At 39.5% G+C, this 13,354-nt stretch overlaps 1 protein-coding gene across 1 annotated transcript in view; it reads right to left on the bottom strand.

Moving 5' to 3' along the window:
- The window catches only part of THADA (THADA armadillo repeat containing), a 3,943,996-nt gene that overhangs the window by 1,782,753 nt on the left and 2,147,889 nt on the right, over nucleotides 1–13,354 (bottom strand). The window lies entirely within an intron of this gene.

Here is a 13,354-nt window from a genome sequence, read left to right as displayed (position 1 = left end):
GAGGGTCCGCCTTTGCGGAGGGGAATTATATGTGATACTTTCCACAGTGTGGGAACGTAACTTTCTGACAGAGATCGGTTAATCAAGATGGATACTGGGTAGGCCAGAGCATCAGCTGCGATTTGTAGGTATTCACTTGGGAGGTTGTCTGCTGCTAATCTGGTGGGCTTAAATTTAGTTAACAGTTTTTTTATGTTGGAGGTAGGTACAGGAGAAAAAGAGAAGGCAGTGGGGAGATTACTAGTTGAAAGTGTGGGTTGGAGGGGAGGGAGGTTGTGTTGTTTAGCTAGTGATAGTATGGTTTGTGTGAAGTGTGTGTTGAATGAGGTAGCAATATTTTCTGAGGAGTGAGGGATGTTAGGAGGAGGGGTACTGACTTTACCTGGGTGGAGGATGGAGTTTATGGAGGACCAGAATTGTTTGGGGCTGTGTTGAGAGGAGTCTAGGGCAGACTGGTAGCATTGGAATTTGTCCTGTTTTATTAGCTTTTTGACTCTATTGCGTAGTTCTAGGAATTTCTGTCTAGTTGAGGGGGTTCTAGTTTTGCGCCAGTGCTCCCAGGCTTTATCCCCGTTTTTCATTTCTGACTTAGTGGTTTTCTGTAGCCATGGGGAGGGTTGTGCTTTGATTCTGGAAAGTCTTATGAGGGCATGGTAATTAAGGATGCTCAGGAAGGTAGTACTAAAAAATTCAACTGCGTCATCAAGACTGAGGTACTTCAGAGGATGCCAGTTACATTCTTTGAGGGATGAGATGAATGTGAGTGGGTTAAAGTTTAGTTTTTTACATATTTGACGATAGACGACAGGTTTAGCTTGGTATAGGTATTTTTTGAGTAGGAATGTTGGGGAGTGATCACTGAGGCTATCTGATAAGCAGCCTGTTATATATGACTGGGGGTTTTTACTGACTAATATCCAGTCCAGGGTAGTATGCTTGCTGGAGTTTTTATTTATCCTGGTTGGCGACTGGACTAGTTGGGTGAAGCCATGAAGGTTTACATGATGGGTTGGATGGTTGCCAGAACAGGATTGCCAGTCAATACTGAAATCACCTAAAATGATAGTTTCTTGGGGGAGATGGTGGGTAGACCAGCTGAGGAGGTTTTCTACTGGAGAGATGTTTTGGCCAGGTGGGAAGTAGCATCCAGTTATGTTGATGTTTTTTTTTGGTTTACATTGAGTACTTTGAGGTTGGTAAATATTATTTCTTCATTGCCTATTTGTGGAGCTGATGATTTTAAGATCTGGATGTTTAGATGCTGTTTAAATATTGTAGCTACACCGCCTCCTTTCTTGTTTAGCCGGTCTTCTCTTAGTATGCCATAACCTTTAGGGAGTATTTGCACACTGGTAATGTGAGGTTTTAGCCAGGTTTCTGTCAGGATGACTATATCTGGGGAGTACAAGTCTATGGTGGCATGGAGTTCATGGACTTTGTTGGATATACTTCTAATATTTAGGCTTGGTAGAAGGAAGTCACTTGGCTTTCTACTGGCTGTAATATGGTAAATGTTGTGGTTTCTAGTCTGATCATGAGGATTGGGGTTGGAGATGGTAGGGCCAGGGTTGGGGTGGATATCTCCACTTAGGGCTAGTTTAGATATGCATGAGGTTATTAGTTTTCTCAGTTTTTGAATGTGTTTGTTTATAAGGGAAACTTTATGATTGTGCTCTTTGGGTAATAGGTATGGTGGGAGGGTTACTATGTTAAGTTGTAGGGATGCTTTATGTTTGAGTAATACAGTTGGTAGAATATGTGGGGGGTGCATAGGGATGTTTCTTGAGTTGGTGGGAGGGGAGCTGAGTGAGGGTGAGACATGAGTGGTGGTGTGAGTAGTAGTACAGTGGTAGTGGTTGAGTGGGGGAATGATGGAGCTTTGGTAGGATGTAAGATATGCAAGGAGAGTGCATGCAGTGAGCATAGGTAAGGTATGCTTGTACATGTTAGTTTAGGAGGTGTGATAGTAGTGGGAAAATGGAGGAGGTAGTGTTGGGTTAGCGCTGTGGTTGGCTACTGGAAAGATGGAAGAGGTTTGTGAGTGTAATAAAGGTGGGAGGGAATAGGGGGCAGGGTAAGGAGCACAGCGGGTAGAGACCCTGTTAGTTGCTCTTATGAAAGGGCTGGAAACAATCAGGTAACAGAGTTAACTGATAAATGAACATATGATAGTGACAAGGGTGGTTGTAGTTGTAAAAATGGTGCCTGCCACAGGTAATATTTATTAAAGTTGGGATTATCTTAAGGTAATAAACAGGGAAGGGAGAACAAGGGTGTGAGCAGGCAGTTCTTTGTACAGCTGCTAATGAGCCAAAGCAAAGACAAGTTTGTGTTTAAGAAACAATCACAATTGACCAAGGACTGCTCTGAAACTGTAAGTCATTTCTTAACCATTACTCAGGTGGAAAAACAGGATAACCTTGTATCAGTAGGCTACTGTGGTCTTAGTGTAAATTAACAAACACACAGTATTGATCAGTTATGGATACTATTTGCTAATAGAAGGGAATAAGAGAGAAAGTGGAAGATGAGTGAGTGTGTGTGTGTGTGTGGGGGGGGGGGGGGGGGTGGCTGCTTACAAGCCAAAGCAGAGTGCTCTCCAGGGGAAAATGAATATTGGCTCAAACAAGTAGACACATACTCAAAGTTAACTTTAGCTGTTTGCAGAGAGTTCAGACCCGGACTGCGCTTTTCTTATAAGAATGATAAAGGTGGTACCGCAGTTGAATACGTAAGAGTGATGTTAGGTCTAGAAAAAAAAGAGTAGAGAGAGGAGTAAGCACTTTGAGATGGTAAAGATATATTAGAAATATTACAAAAAAAAAATAAAAAAAACAAACTGAGCAAATAGCTACTGTATATGCAGGAAAATGTCTTGAACCAACAACTAGTATATGCAGATACTGAGCCAATTGGAAAAACATCTGTCAGAAAACCTCAAGACAGTTATGCAGTCACAGATAAAAATAAAATAATCACGCTAGATATCTACATCCTGCCCCCACCCCTCATTAAGGAAACCCTGGTAAAAAATTTCTCCAAAGCCAACTTCATGCTTCTTAAGACAGAAGTGGTGAACTTCATGACACCCATGCAGATGGACAATACAGTTACGACTGCTGAAACCTACATAAATGCACTCTATAAGCACTTACACGACTGCATGGATCGTGCTATTCCAAACAGAACCAAGACGCTATCCCCCCAAAAAAAGGAAGCCAATCTGGTGGTCCCCTGCCACAAAAACTCTACAACAGAAGGAATAAACTGAAAATAGCAAATCCTACTATGGAGCTACCACAGTACACGTTTCTCAAGGCAGAAATCTACAGCATATAATAATGTCCAATAACGAAGAACAGAACTGCAAACGAATAAAATAAATAAAAGAACTCACGTTTATTAATATAATGGAGGTAAGCGCTTTCACTTAGGAGCTTCTTCAGACCTTATAACAATAGTAAAATCACAGATGGTACATATACACAACAAAACAAGCAGACGATTAAAACTAATCAACTAATCAGATGTTCTTAAAGAAATACAACTGTGATGCACCTATAAATATTCTAGATAAATGACACAAACAAAAAACATAAAAATGACAACTAAGAAATAATAATAGAATAATAATAAAGACATATAAAGAATAATGAGAAAAAATATGGAATGCATGGCTCATACTAAAAACACCCATCCTATGCTAAAAACCAAACTCATTTATGCAGTCTCCTTCTTTTCAAAACGGGCTTAATAGACACCCTCTCATTTAAGCCCCTTCCCCTATCTGCTTTCAGAGTAATAATCCAACAGGTTTCCCTGTATTCAGTGTATGTCCTCACATCACCTTCCCTTATACTCATTCCTATTGCCTCAATAACCCTAAATCTGAAAATATGGTGTGGCCCTTGGTCACTAACATGTTTCACAAGTGCATTATTAGGGGAATGTTTTCTTATATTATACAAATGTTCCCTAATTCTATCACGTAATATTCTATTAGTTTTTCCTACATAGAACGCCTCACAGGACTCGCACTCTGCTAAATAGACCACATGTGGAGTCATACAGTTATGAATGCCTCTAAACAAAAAATTCCTACTTAAATCTGGATGGCAAAATTCCTCTGCAGTATTGATATAACTGCAGAAGTTACAAGATCCACATGGTTCAGTATAGCCAAAGTCCACCTTTTCCATATGATTGGTACACAAAAGTCTTCTCAAGTTCTTATGGTTTTTAAACCTAAACCTAGGGACATCACCAACTATATTCCAAATATCATCATCAACTAATAGGATGGGCCAATATTGTTGAAAAAGCTTGGTGACATACCCGGTGTCACTAGAATAATGTAAAGGAATCTTTGTAACCTTCATTTTTCTATCATTCACTATATTATCAGACCAACCATATGGACCATAATATGGTTTCGCCTTGGTCTCCCTCAGAGCGGCCAGGTCTTCCCATTGTTTCTCCAAATCTGAAATAGTATACCCTCTATCTAATAAATTCTTCTCAATATTGACCAACTCAGAACGAAAACCAATCTCTGAGGGATTCATCCTAGAGGCTCTTATACCTTGTCCTCTGACAAGGTTTCTAAAAACATAGCCTGGATGCATACTCGTCCTGAACAGAAACGCCTGTATTGATTATAACAGAACTTAACTTCTCAACATAAACGTCCAAATACTCTATAAAATCATTAGAAAACTGATACGTAAACTTCAAACAATCTGTAAGATTATTAACAAGCTCAAAAAAACCTCAAAAATGCCTGTTGGGAACCTCGCCATAAAATAAACAAATAATCTACAAAACGCCTATAAAATAATACATATTTCTTGAAATCTAACTGTGGAAACAGCTTGTCTTCTTCCCACTGAGCCAAAAACATGTTGGCGTAGCTATAGGAAGTGCCCATAGCTACGCCATGTCTCTGTAGGTAGATATCATTACCAAATATAAAGACATTATTGCTAAGCACTGTTTCCAAAAGAAAACAAATCAAGTCAACTTGTAAATCTGAATATTCACTATATAGACTCAAATATGTCTTAATAGATTGTATACCCAATTCATTGGGTATCATGGTGAACAGAGATTGTACATCCATTGTAACAAAAGCTATCTCACAAGTATCCCCTACATCCTTGAGACACTCATATAAATCCACCAAAAACTGCTTAGTATCTTTCAAGACAGTTATATTCAAATTAATTACAGGGTGTTAATGCTTCTCTGTATATAAAGAAAGGGGCTCAGTGACCCAGTGACCCAGCCTCTTCCTGCAACTATAGGCCTCATAGGAGGGTCAATAGGATGTTTATGTATCTTACAGAGGCGCTGAATAATGCGGACTAGTGGACTGTCAACATTCAAAAACCTAAATACTTCTTCGGAAACAAGGGCCGCTCTATCGATATCAATGATGTCATTACGAACAGTATTGATAATCCTATGTACATCTGCAGTAGAAATTTTATTATAAAATAATACATCTTCTAACATATTATGCATAGTTTGTTCATAATGCCTTCTATCCATAACTACAATCCTGCCCCCTTTATCTGCAGGTCGTATAACTAAAAGGTCATTACTTTGCAGGGTTTGTAAGGCTCTCCTTTCTTTAATTGTCAGATTTTGTCTCAGGGTTTTATTCAGAGTAGATGTCCTCTTCTCATAAAAATGAAAAATCTCATCTTCTGTCAACTTACAATAAGCTTCAACTAATGGATGATTAGGAGGTGTATAACTACTGGGTCTCCTCAGATATATATCTTGACTAGTATCTCCTTCTCCACTACCAACATTATTACCAAAAATGAGACGTAACATAACATCCCTACAAAAAATCTTCAGGTCTAATACAGTATCTGCCAGACTGCTCGGACGAGTAGGAATACAATTTAAACCTTTATGTAATACATTGTTCTTCTGTAGTCAGAGAATGGTTAGAAATATTATAAATTAGTGAGCTTGTATCTTGCCCCACATCTTCTTGATGGTTTGATTTGAAAATGATTCCCCTGACAGTTTTCTTTTGTGCCTGTTCCTGCTGTTGGACCTGCCTCTCCCCCCTCCCCTGTCCACTCGGACAGGTAGCGGAAAAGGGAGTTGACCATCAACTCCATTCTGGTCACATACTGAGGACACAACCATATTAACATGCTTGGCATTGGCCTTAGGTCTAACTACACATTCACTCTCTCCAGAACTGTGTCTAATACCTGAGGGTTTAACAACCACATGTGGATATAAACTGCTGTTCAAGCCCTTCCAGTTACAACCATTCCTCTCAGGCATAATAGAGTTACCATATGGTAACAGACCCTGTCCTCCTAATTCTCCCATCCGTTCTTCATCATTACTAGAAGCATCATTCACATTAGCAGCACATGTAACAGTGTCAGTTGTATCTATAGGGTTAGAGTCAATACTACCCTTATTACCAATAAACCTTTTTCTCATTGATGCTCGAGGGTCATCACTATCAGGACCCTGAGCTACATGCAAATTATTAGTATTATTAACATCCTCACATGCTTCCCCTGAAACAGGGGTAGCTTCATTAAAAACATTATTTTCATAACATCTCTCTTAGGAGTCTGCAAAACATTGTCAATAGAATGTCCAGTGCGAGGCCACAAAAACACATGGCCATGGAAGTTAAGTTCTGGTATAATCAATACAGGTGTGTTCCGTAAAGGTTGTTATAGGAACGCGTTTCTGTTCAGGACGAGTATGCATCCAGGCTATGTTTTTAGAAACCTTGTCAGAGGACAAAGTATAAGAGCCTCTAGGATGAATCCCTCAGAGATTGGTTTTCGTTCTGAGTTGGTCACTATTGAGAAGAATTTATTAGATAGAGGGTATACTATTTCAGATTTGGAGAAACAATGGGAAGACCTGGCCCCTCTGAGGGAGACCAAGGTGAAACCATATTATGGTCCATATGGTTGGTCTGATAATATAGTGAATGATAGAAAAATGAAGGTTACAAAGATTCCTTTACATTATTCTAGTGATACCGGGTATGTCACCAAGCTTTTTCAACAATATTGGCCCATCCTATTAGTTGATGATGATATTGGGAATATAGCTGGTGATGTCCCTAGGTTTAGGTTTAAAAACCATAAGAACTTGAGAAGACGTTTGTGTACCAATCGTATGGAAAAGGTGGACTTTGGCCATACTGAACCATGTGGATCTTGTAACTTCTGCAGTTATATCAATACTGCAGAGGAATTTTGCCATCCAGATTTAAGTAGGAATTTTTTGTTTAGAGGCATTCATAATTGTATGACTCCACATGTGGTCTATTTAGCAGAGTGTGAGTCCTGTGGGGCGTTCTATGTAGGAAAAACTAATAGAATATTACATGATAGAATTAGGGAACATTTGTATAATATAAGAAAACATTCCCCTAATAATGCACTTTCGAAACATGTTAGTGACCAAGGGCCACACCATATTTTCAGATTTAGGGTTATTGAGGCAATAGGAATAAGTATAAGGGAAGGTGATGTGAGGACATACACTGAATACAGGGAAACCTGTTGGATTATTACTCTGAAAGCAGATAGGGGAAGGGGCTTAAATGAGAGGGTGTCTATTAAGCCCATTTTGAAAAGAAGGAGATTGCATAAATGAGTTTGGTTTTTAGCATAGGATGGGTGTTTTTAGTATGAGCCATGCATTACATATTTTTTTCTCATTATCTTTATATGTCTTTATTATTATTCTATTATTATTTCTTAGTTGTCATTTTTATGTTTTTTGTTATTTATCTAGAATATTTATAGGTGCATCACAGTTGTATTTCTTTAAGAACATCTGAATAGTTTTAATCGTCTGCTTGTTTTGTTGTGTATATGTACCATCTGTGATTTTACTATTGTTATAAGGTCTGAAGAAGCTCCTAAGTGAAAGCGCTTACCTCCATTATATTAATAAACGTGAGTTCTTTTATTTATTTTATTCGTTTGCAGTTCTATTCTTCGTTATTGGACATTATTATATGCTGTAGATTTCTGCCTTGAGAAACGTGTACTGTGGTAGCTCCGTAGTAGGATTTGCTATTTTCATTTATTGGACTTTATTTTTACTACGGAGCTTTTACTCCAAGGACTGTTGGCTGTTCTGAGTTTTATTATTATAGAAGGAATAAACTGTTGCAAAAGAGTGTAAAATCCCATGAGTGGAGGAGCTCCCTGGTTAGCCTCAGTAAGAAGCTGAGATCCCTTATAAGATCCTCCAAAGCTAGCTATGAAAACAAAATCACCACTGAATCTAAGGGCAACCACAAAGCATTCTATAGCTATGTCAAGAATCTCAATGGCAAAACCCAGATCTGCTCTGAGTTACAGCACAATGGCACTAAATATACAGACGCAACTGATATTGCCAACATCCTGGCAGATAGGATCAGTGCTAACTTTACCCCCCTCTCACCCCCTAAAGGGCCCATATCTATAAAGGAAGAATGCAGAGTCCATGTAATCACAACTACGCAGGTAAAAGTTGCACTCTCTAAAGCCAAAAACACAGAATCCATGGGACCGGACAGGCTGTGTTTTACACGAACTTCAGAACAAATTGGCTCCCCACCTGAGCACCACGTTTAATCATAGCCTCACGTCAGGCTTTGTGCCCACTGAATGGCGCACAGCAACAGTTATCCCACTCCACAAAGGGGGAGCCACCACTGATGCCAGGAACTATCGCCCTATAAGCCTGACGAGCCTGGTCTGCAAGGCCATGGAACATATCATCATGGAACTCAAACAAAGACATTGTTAACCTCCAAACTCTGGACTGCACTCAGTTCAGGTTTGTAAAAGGCAGATCATGCCTCCTGAACCTGATCAACTTCTTTGAGGTAGTCACCAAAGCTATAGACGACAGTAAGGTGGTTCACACAGCCTATTTTGACCTCACCAAGGCTTTTGACACCATCCCCCACTCTGGAATTATAACTAAACTCACTAAACTAGGTATAAATCCCTATGTCACAAGATGGTTTGCCAAATGGCTCACTGACAGAACCCACACTGTAAAAGTTGCAGACTCCAAATCTGACTTCAAACCAGTGACAAGTGGAGTACCACAGGGTTCAGTCCTGGGACTTCTCCTGTTTAGTATCTACTTCTCTGAAGTACAGGCTAACACAGAAGGCCTCTGGCTAATGAAGTTCGCAGATGACTGCAAACTAGGAGCCACAGTCGAGTCCCCAAATGATATGGACATCCTACAAAAGGGCCTCACTGAGAGAGATGCCTGGTGTCAGAGCCACGGCCTCAAGCTCAATGCCAAAAAGTGCACTGTCATCCCCTTTGGTAAAAATTCTGTACCCATGAACTACCACATAGGCGGCAGTCTACTTAATGCCGAATGTGTGATAAGAGACCTTGGGACCTGGGTGGACAGTAGTCTCCCCTTTGATAATCACATCGCCACAGTAGTCACAAAATCTTTCTATGTGGCACACCTCATCACAAAAAGGTTCTCATCCAGTAAACAAGAGGTCTTTGTTCCCCTCTGCTCAACACTCATTAGACCCATTATAGAGTACAATGCCCCTTTTGGAATGTATCTCACAAGACATTTGCAGCAGCTGGAAAGGCCACAGAAGTACCTCACAAAGAGGATTACTGGCCTCAAACAGATGCCCTACACTGACCATCTCAAAAAACTCCAGCTTTACTCAGTAGCATATAGCCTACTCCGAAGTGATCTCTGCCTAACATATAAAGCTATGTCAAACCCAGAGCTGTTGGACATGCTACACCTAAAAAAATCCCAATCCCTCCAAGCTACATGCTCTAAGGACCCAAACCTTGTCACCACAATAAACAGGACATGCTGGAGGGACAGATTCCTGTCCCAGAGACTTCCCATACTCTGGAACAAGCTACCCATCTATGTCAAGCAAAGTTCATCATTAGCACTCTTCAAGAAAAATCTTAATGAGTGGATGGGAAATCGGAAATACACCCCGGGGATCACTTCTGTGGCTCTGCTCGACACGGGCACAGGAAAATAACTTTCTTTGGTGGCATAAGCCAGGGAACCTTATTGGCTAGGCTTACTTAGGCCCTTGGGCCAATAGCCTAGTACCTACCTATGAACCTATATGCACGTTACAATAATAATGACTTCCAAGGAGGACATAAAAACTACCTTAATTCAAAGCAAAGTATTAAGAAAAATATGCATGACCAATAGGGGATGGAGGTTACTGGAAAGCCAAGCTATCCAACTTACCATTTTAGTTTGTACCCCCCTCACTACCCAACACCTGCCCAATTAGTCTCCCACCACATATCAAAAGCAAGCAACTTATACATATATGTTATACGTTAATAACTACAGACCCATTGCAATACTCTCCCCCCGGCCAAAATATTAATAAAATGCATTCACACCCAAGTACTAAAATACCTCCTAGACAATAATGTCCTGTCCCCCACTCAACATGGTTTCAGACCAGCCCATAGCACCACCACAGCCCTCCTCTGCTTCACTAACACAACAAATAAACTCAAAAATAAAGGCCTACAGGTGTCAACTCTCTTCTTGGATATGTCCAAAGCATTTGACACATTATCTCACCACATCCTACTAAATAAACTAAACCAATATAACCTATCAAAGTCAACACTAACCTGGTTTCATAACTACTTAACTGACAGGTACCAGGCTGTGAAATGGGAAAGTTCTCTCTCACCTCTGTGACCCATAACTACAGGAGTCCCACAGGGGTCTATCTTAGGGCCACTACTCTTCACAATTTTCACAAACAACCTCCATACCTCCGCAAAGCATGCATCTATCATTCAATACGCAGACGATACTACCTTAATCTGTGCTGCACAGAGTATTTTCACCCTCCAACAAAGAACTCAATTAGCATTCTCTGAAGTAGAAAATTATCTTACCAAAGCCCAACTTATCCTCAATCCTAAGAAAACACAGTTAATGATTATAACCAGCTCTAACAAAAACTCCAGTAGCAGTCAACTCAATATCTACTCTACAAACTCTATTCCAATCACACCAGTAGCACATGCTAAGCTACTAGGTACAACCATAGACTATCACCTAAAATTTGATACCCATCTGAACTTAACTATAAGAAAGGACATGCCAAACTGAAGTCATTCTACTACTTTAAACCATTTTTTACCAACAATACAAGATCTGCCTTTGCTCCCTCCCAACTTCTATCCACCCTACTCTATGCATCCCCCATTCTAATTGATCTCAAAAAAACTGACCTAAGCAAGATGTAGGCCTGCTACAACAGAATTGCCCACTTTGCTGCAAATTCCCACACAGATCCCACCACTGTACTGCTCTGCAACAGCTCCACTGGCTTGAACTACCCCAACCTACTAACTTATACTCAGCTCTGCCTTTGCCACTCTTTATATTACTTTCCCAATAAGTGTCCTGCCCTCAATAACCTAGTGCAACAGCACTCAGCTACAAGTCCTCTTCAACCATCAAGCAAACTATTACTAGAAGTCACCAAAAGCAATAACAGCTATGGTGACTCACTATACAGTAGTACAGTGGCAAAACAATGGAACACCCTCCCCATTAGCATACAAAACACATCCTCTAAAACCTCCTTAAAAACCTCATCAGGCATCATCTGAAGCCAAGCTGGCTGTGCTATGACTGCTTCCCAGGCTATAGCAATCAGACAATGCACATATACACTATGCCTATCTTAATTTACTAAATCCTCACTCTCACTAACATATACTGACCCCATCGACTTAAATATTTCCTACTATGAAACCAAGACATTTGTACTACCACTGTTCTAAGTACAAGTGGTTACCATGACACTATGAAACATTATTAGTAAATGTTTACATTCCTCTAATATGCTATCTTCCAATACTGCAAAAAATAATCTAATGTACTATGTAAATAGAGGATTGTATTTCAAACCTTGACTGGATACCACAGAATTAATTATTCTTATTATTAATGAGTGTTTTTCATTCCCTGTATTGTGTTGTTTTCTTACCACTGTAAACAGAGGTCTATTACAAATCTGTAGGTATTGTATTGCTGTTTAAACACCTAAATGTATTCTATAATTATCTTTCTGTGTGGAGCTTTTCTCCCCGAGCCTCTGCTGAAAAAGGGCCTTTGGTTCAGTCAGACCCCCCACCCCAGTTAACAAATGTAAAATAAAATAAATAATAAAAAAAAAATGTAACTACTAAAAATAAATATATCAAATGCCATATATTATACAAAAAGACCAAAGTAAACCCAAACCCTGGTATCAGCAGTGTTATAGAAATAACCAATATGGCAAACAATTTCAATTAATTTACCTTATATCAATCCCTGAAAAAAGTCAATGTGTTTTTCTTGAGAAAACGCCCCTGAGATTTTACATGTCATAAGTTGTAAGGGAAACATACAAAAAAAGACAAAAAAATTTTTTTGCACACAGAGTGAGCCGACAATTTTAAGCAAACAACAATCACAAGTCTGTAGAGACGTCTAGTTAGTATACCATGGTCCAATCATCACTGTTTCTTCTCAACCATTCAAAAGAACAGCGAATGAAAGGAACAATAAATGCTAATAAAGTTAGTACATAATGCTGATTTTGTGGCCTCCAATGTAGTCTGTCTGTGCTCTTACAGAGGAAAAGATTATCCCATTACTAAAGGTAAATTTGTACTATCACTCATTTCTGCTAATAAGTTAGCATTCTGGGCAGAAGCCAAAATGGACACTGAGGCCAAGATTACCTGCAATCTCTCTAAGATCTACTTCTGCAGAAATAAACACTAGCCAAGTCTCCTTATCATAACAAATTAATTGGGTTGTGCATAAAAATATTACAGAAAAGATCAGTACACATTCATCTAGTATTGAATACATAAAAAAATAAATACGCAGATCTTTTACTCCAGCTCTTTAGGTCACGTAGCTACTGCCCAGAGCATACAGTAAGTGAATCCTTTAAGCCCTTAAGTGGCACAGAGCTCTACAACCTGCCAAATTATCAAAGATGCCTCAGGGTTCGATTACATGATCAGCTGAAGGACCAGAAGATGTCTATGACTTTCAGTCTTGCTGGGATTCTTCTGCTTCACGCTCATACTGAAAAAAGATATGACCTGCAGAAATTTAAAGAAATGTACAACTGCATCTATATATTTGCACCATACCCCTGGCCACTACTAAGGAAAGAAATCTGATTTATTCAAAACCATCTCTCCAATTCACACAAAAATCATCTCTCTTTTCACAGGTACTGTTCCTGTCCTTAGCTACCCATCAAATTCCTTAGGGTTATTCGCACATTCTTCTC

Source organism: Protopterus annectens, chromosome 6.part0 (genome assembly GCF_019279795.1).
Source record: "Protopterus annectens isolate FY-2018-M chromosome 6.part0, PAN1.0, whole genome shotgun sequence".
Taxonomy (NCBI): Eukaryota; Metazoa; Chordata; order Ceratodontiformes; family Protopteridae; genus Protopterus; species Protopterus annectens.
Note: the sequence above shows the minus strand (reverse complement) of the source record. Positions and strands in the feature narration are given on the sequence as shown.